Consider the following 6,334-nt stretch of genomic DNA (forward strand, 5'->3'; position numbering starts at 1 on the left):
TTCTTGTAATCTTGTAATCAAATCTTTTGTCTGATTTAGGTATCAGTGTAGTGCTGGCCTCAAAATATGACCTGGGGAGTGTCTTTTTTTTCTTTAATTTTCTGAAGGAGTTTTGTATAGAATTGATCCTATTTTTTCCTAAATGTTAGATAGGATTTACTACAAAGTCATCTGGACTGGGAGTTTTCTCTGTGGATTTTTTAAAAATCAAATTACTTAAATTTTCTTTTTATATTAACATAAATTCCACATTTATTATTCAAAACTTACTACAAGGCTACCATAATCAAAATTATGTGATACTGACAAAGGATAGGCATATAGACCAATGGAATGAAACTAAGAGTCCAGAAGCAAACTCATGTATCTATGATCAGTTGATTTTCTATAAGGTTGTCAAAACCATTCAGTGGGAGAAAGAACAGTCTTTATAGAAAATAGTGCTGGGACAACTGGATAGCCACATGCAAAAGAATGAAATTGGATCCCTACGAAACAGCATATTAAAAAGTAAATCATTTTTTTGACTGGAATATAATTCACCACTTTATCCATTTAAAGTATATAAGTCAGTAGTTTACTATACTCACAATATTGTACCACCATTACCACTAATTCCAGAATATTCCATCACCCCAAAAAGAAGCCCCAATTCTCCCAATTCCCTCTTTCCCCTTCCCTGTTAATCATTAATCGGTTTCCTGTTAATATGGATTCACCTATTCTGGACATTTAATATACGTTAAGTAATACAATATGCAGCCTTTGTGTCTGGTTTCTTCCACTTAGCTTAAAATTCTCATGCTTCTTCCATGTGTATCACGTGTCCGTACTTTATTCCTTTTTATTGCTAGATAATATTCCTTATATGGATATACCACATTTAATTTGTCCATTCATCAGCTGATGAAAACTTGAGTTATTTCTACTTTTTGACAGTTACAAATAATGCCACTGTGAACATTTGTGTACAAGTTTTGTGTGAACATATGTTTTCAATTCTTTTGGGTATATACCTGGGAGTAGAATTGCTAGGTCAGATGGTAATTCTATGTTTAACTTCTTGAGGAACTGCCAAACCATTTTCCAAAGTGGCTGCCCCATTTTACACTCCTCCCAGCAAAGTATGAGGCTTCTGAATCCACCATATCCTTGCTAACACTTGTTATTTTATGTTTTCTTTGTTTCTTTTAAAAAATTGTAGTCACCATAAGTGGGTGTGAAATGGTGTCTCATTATAGTTTTGAGTTGCATTTCCCTAATGATTAATGACATTGGCCATTTTAATATTCAGAGAAATGTCTATTCAAGCCCTTTGCCCATTTTTATTTTATTTTTTATTTTTATTTTTTATTTTGATATCATTGATGTACAATTACTTGAATAACATTATGGTTACTAGACTCCCCCTGTTATCAAGTCCCCACCACATACCCCGTTACAGTTACTGTCTATCAGAGTAGTAAGATCCTTTGCCCATTTTTAAATTGAGTTGTTTGTCTTCTTATTGTTGAGTTGTAAGATTCCTTCAAGCATTCTGGATACTGGACCCTTACCAGATACATGATTTGTAAATACTTTGTCCCATTCTGTGGGTTGTCATGTCATTTTTTTGGTAATGTCCTTTCTTATATAATAGTCTGATTTATTTTTTTTTCTTTTGGTTGCTTGTGCTTTTGGTGTCATAATTAAGAAACTATTACACAATCCAAAGTCACAAACATTGACATACAGGAGTTTTATAGTTTTAGCTCCTACACTTATCTGATTCATTTTGATTTACTTTTTTATATGCTATGAGGTAAGGATCCAACTTCATTCTTTTGCATGTGGCTATCCAGTTATCCCAGCACCATTTGTTGTAAAGACTATTCTTTCTCCCACTGAATGGTTTTGACCACCTTATAGAAAATCAGCTGATCATAGATATATGAGTTTATGTCTGAACCCTTAATTCTATTCCATTGGTCTATATGTCTATCCTTTGTCAGTATCACACTATTTTGATTATGGTAGTCTTGTAGTAAGTTTTGAAATCAGAAAGTGTTATTCCTGCAACTCTCTTCTCCCCTTTCAAAAGTAGATAATAATAAAATAAGGTATATTTTATTAACTCAAGTAATAGAAATGGAACTCTGACAACATTTTTTTGAACAAAATGAACATATCTAAAAAGACAGAGCAGCTCAAACCCAAGGAAGAAGAAAGTTCAAGCTGGCTTGTATTTTTATCTTTTAAGATACAGATCACAATGTGTTGAGGAGCTATGCTACCATCCTGTAACCCATTCTGTACTCTACTATGGAGACAGCAAGGTACCAATAAAGTGCATAGGTGCAGGCTTAGAGATACTGGGTTTGTACCCAAGTGGGAATATGGTAGGACTTGTCTAATGTGTAAGCACTGTCAGATCCTTGAATTTAGGGCATATGTCCTGCTCATTTTTAGGGTTCCACAACTCTTAGCTTATCCATATGGGAGAAGTACCCCCAAAAATCCAATAAATTGAATTATATTTCATAAGTGAATCCTTGCCAAGCTATTGATGACTAATGATATGTTGATGGTCATCTGTCCAGGTGACATATTTGCATTTGAGACAGTTTTACCCCTTCCTGAAGGGATCAATAGGGAAAATATTTTGTCCAATAAGCCAAGTTGTTTGGGCAAATTCAACAACTACATAACCACTGTTAATAATGGGTTATTAGAGGTGACAGGACCTATCTCTCCAGGTTACTGTGAAGATTAAATGAGGTAATGCATTAATTCAACATGTATTTATTGAGCACACATTATGTACCAGGCACTGTTCTAGACATCTAGGGTACAGCAAAGAACAAAACAAAAACCTCCATCTTCACAGAGCTTATGTGCTAGTAGAGGAAGATGGAATGAACATAATACACAAGTAAAATCTATATGGTATGTTCCATAGTATTATGTGCTACATTGAAAAATTAAGCTTACTTGCAATTTTCAAATAGGGTAATTACTCAGTGACTTACTGAGAATGTGATATGTTAGAAAGATGTAAGAAGGTGAGGTAGTGGGTTACATAGATCTCTAGAGGAAGAGATTTCCAACCAGAGGGAACAGCAAGTGCAAAGGCCCGGAGGCAGGCATATACTGATATTGTTCAGGGAATAAGGAGGATGTGTATCAGTAGCTAAGTGAGGGAAGAGTGGTGGGAGATGAGATCACAGGAGTCAGGAGCCGGATTGTTTAGGGTCTTTCTGGATATAGGAAGGCTTTTGGCTTTTGCTTTGAGTGAGATGGAGTCACGATGGAATGACATGATCTGACTGACATTTTAGCAGAATCACCTTGTGTGGAGAATGAACAAAGAGGAGCAAGGTCTGAAATAGGAAGACCAGCTGAGAGGCTATTGCAATAATCCTGTCCAGAGGAGCATATCAAGAGTGAGAACAAAGTGCATGGCCCAAGCAGGTGCCTAATGCATGGACTCAGTCAGTACTGGGTTAGTTTCCAGGCAGAAACCCATTCACACTGTCTCAAGTTAAAATAGTTGGCCCTAAGTGGTGGTTAACAGGACAGAAGGGAATCTGGATTTGGAAACCAACAAGTTATCTGGTGAAACCCCCATCCACAGGTCTCAGTGGCCGATTGTCTCTTACCTGCTCTTTTTGTGGACTGGCTTTCTTTGCTTGATCAGTATTGGGCTGAAGAGAAACTATCTTTCCCCAGTGTCCAACAATGATGTCCTTAACGTTTCTAACAGGCCTGACCATTAATTAGACAAAGCAGCTAATCAATGCACATGTATGAAACTCAAAGATGCAAAAGGATGTATAGTAAAAATAATTATCCTCCCACTTCTGTCTCATAAGACATCAGTTCCCACTCTAGGGTTTACTACCATGATGAGTTTTTTACTTAGCCTTTTGAAGCCTCAATTTCCTCCTCTGTTAAATGGGAAACAATGACTCTGCCCAGCTTCCCATCCACAGCTTTTATAGACATTGAATTAAATAACGTGCCCTATGTGGTCGAATGATCAAAGCTTGGATGCTGGCATCCCCACCCACAAGCTGTGTAACCTGGGTAAGTTATTTAACCTCTAAACCTCAGTTTCCTCATCCACAGATTTTGGTTAATAGCTTTACCTCTAAGGCAGCTATTCTCAAACGTTTTGGTCTCAGGATCCCTTTATATGCTGAACACAGAGAATAAAGAATCACAAAGAACTTTAATTTACATAGGTTATAGCTATATGTTTGCTTATCCATTTATTTACTGTATTAAAAATTAAAACATTTATTCATTTAAAAATAGCAATAGCCAACCCATTACATGTTAACATAGATATTTTTAATTTTAAAACTTATTTGTACTTTCCAAAATAAAAATATTTATTAGGAGAATGACATTCTTTTACATTTTTGTAAATGTTTTTATTAGAAGATATGGATTCCCATATTTGTTCTATATTCAGTCTTTTGAGATATGTACTTTTGGTTGAAGTATATAAAGACAAGCCAACCTCATGCAGATATGTAGTTGGAAAAGGGAGAAGCATTTCTGTGGCCTTTTCAAATTATGGATATTCTTCTTTGACACTATACCAAAAATCAACACATGGTAGTTTCTTAAAGTTCATCTACAATGTGAAAGCTGAAAGTATTCAATGATTTTTTTCAAGTTCTGTCATATTAAAATCCATTGGCTTATCTTATACTTTAAGTGAATATTTTGCCTATGCATGATTTTGTGCCTTTGTGCATTGTTATTTGGAAAGCATTGTTTTATTGAATATGCACATCTTCCAAAAGTTGACACATTTCATTATCCACGTAGAAAACTCACTTGGCTAATACCACCACCAATCTCATCAGAAAGGTCTTTAAGCATCAGGAATCTGTCAAGCTCAAAATGGCAGGTACAAGTTTTCCAAAAGATTTTATCATACTGTTGTTTTTCCTGAAACGGCAGGCTCATCATTTGTTTTTGAGAAAATTTCTGCCAGATGCCCAAACATAATAACCATGGTTTGTCTGTCAGGCATTCTTTCCAATAAAAAGGATGTCCCACCAAAAAGGTGGCTAATTTAGCTCACAACTCAGAGGGTGCTTTTCCCTGAGACAACCACTGTACTTCAGAAGGCAGCCAAAGTGCTTATTGTGTACTTCCCATTTTGTCACACAGAACAGTACAAAGACATGCACTCAGGGAGAGATTTAATAAGATAAATAGTTTTTACTGCATCATCGAGGATATCCTTGAGTGAAACTGGAACTCTTTTCTGCCAGTGTGTGCTGGTGAAGAACACCATGGCTGTTAGTAGTTTGGTGCCTCTGCCTTGATTTGTGGTAAAGCAGCAACAGTGCCCACCATTGCTTTTGCACCATCAGTGTAAATGTCTACACAGTGAAAAAGGCAAATAACATCTAAGTATTATTATGAAATTAGTCTTAACCTTCAGGTATCCCCTGAAAGGATCTTGGGGACCTCAGGGGGCCAGCAAACTATACTCTGAGAATCACCACTGTGAGTTGTTGTGAGGATTAGATAAAATTATGTCTGTAAAGCATTTGCCACAGTGCCTAGCATATTCTAAGTGCTTAATGAATGCAAGCAAGTTGTTTATTATTAAAAATTATTTCATATATTTTATCTCATAATGATTTCTCTGTCTGCTAGAAGCCCAGACTGCGTTCATAGCATAAGCTTCACTGGGTTATATTTACTGATAAGCTTCTCAAGGGCATGTATCTGTAACCCAGAGGCTTGACTAGTGTCCAGCTCACTTAAATTAATAAATGAGCTAGTCAAGGTATATATATAAAAAATGCTGAGTGTCTGAGATTGAGTGAATTTTCAGCTAGTGTCTGAACCTGTATTGGTAAGGTCAATGCTGAGGAGCAGGGCAGAGGGTTAGGCAGAAAAGGGGGAACCCATTAGGAGTAAGAGGTGAAGGAAAGACGGGAAAACTTTGTCTAGTGTAAAGATTGCAAACGGACTGTCCAAAGGCCAAACTTGCACACTGCTTGGTGCTTTGAATTTTAAATAGTGACCAAGGAAAGTGATAAGAGTACAAACAGGCAATTTGCATATGAGGAAATCCAAAGGCTAAAAACCATCTTAAGAGACATTTAAACTCATGAGTAATTAGAATAATGCAAATTAAAGAAGTAATGAAATTTCCCTTTATACCTAATAAACTGGAAAAAATAAAGAGCTGTATGATGCCCAGCACTGGTATCAATGTGGGTGCACAGGAACTCCCACACACTTCCGGGGAGCAGGTAAGCCCATGCTGTCTTACTGAAGCATACAGGCAAGGCCTAGTCAAATGAGGTGCAGGCCTACCTAG

This window comes from Manis pentadactyla, chromosome 11 (assembly GCF_030020395.1).
Source record: "Manis pentadactyla isolate mManPen7 chromosome 11, mManPen7.hap1, whole genome shotgun sequence".
NCBI classification, from domain to species: domain Eukaryota; kingdom Metazoa; phylum Chordata; class Mammalia; order Pholidota; family Manidae; genus Manis; species Manis pentadactyla.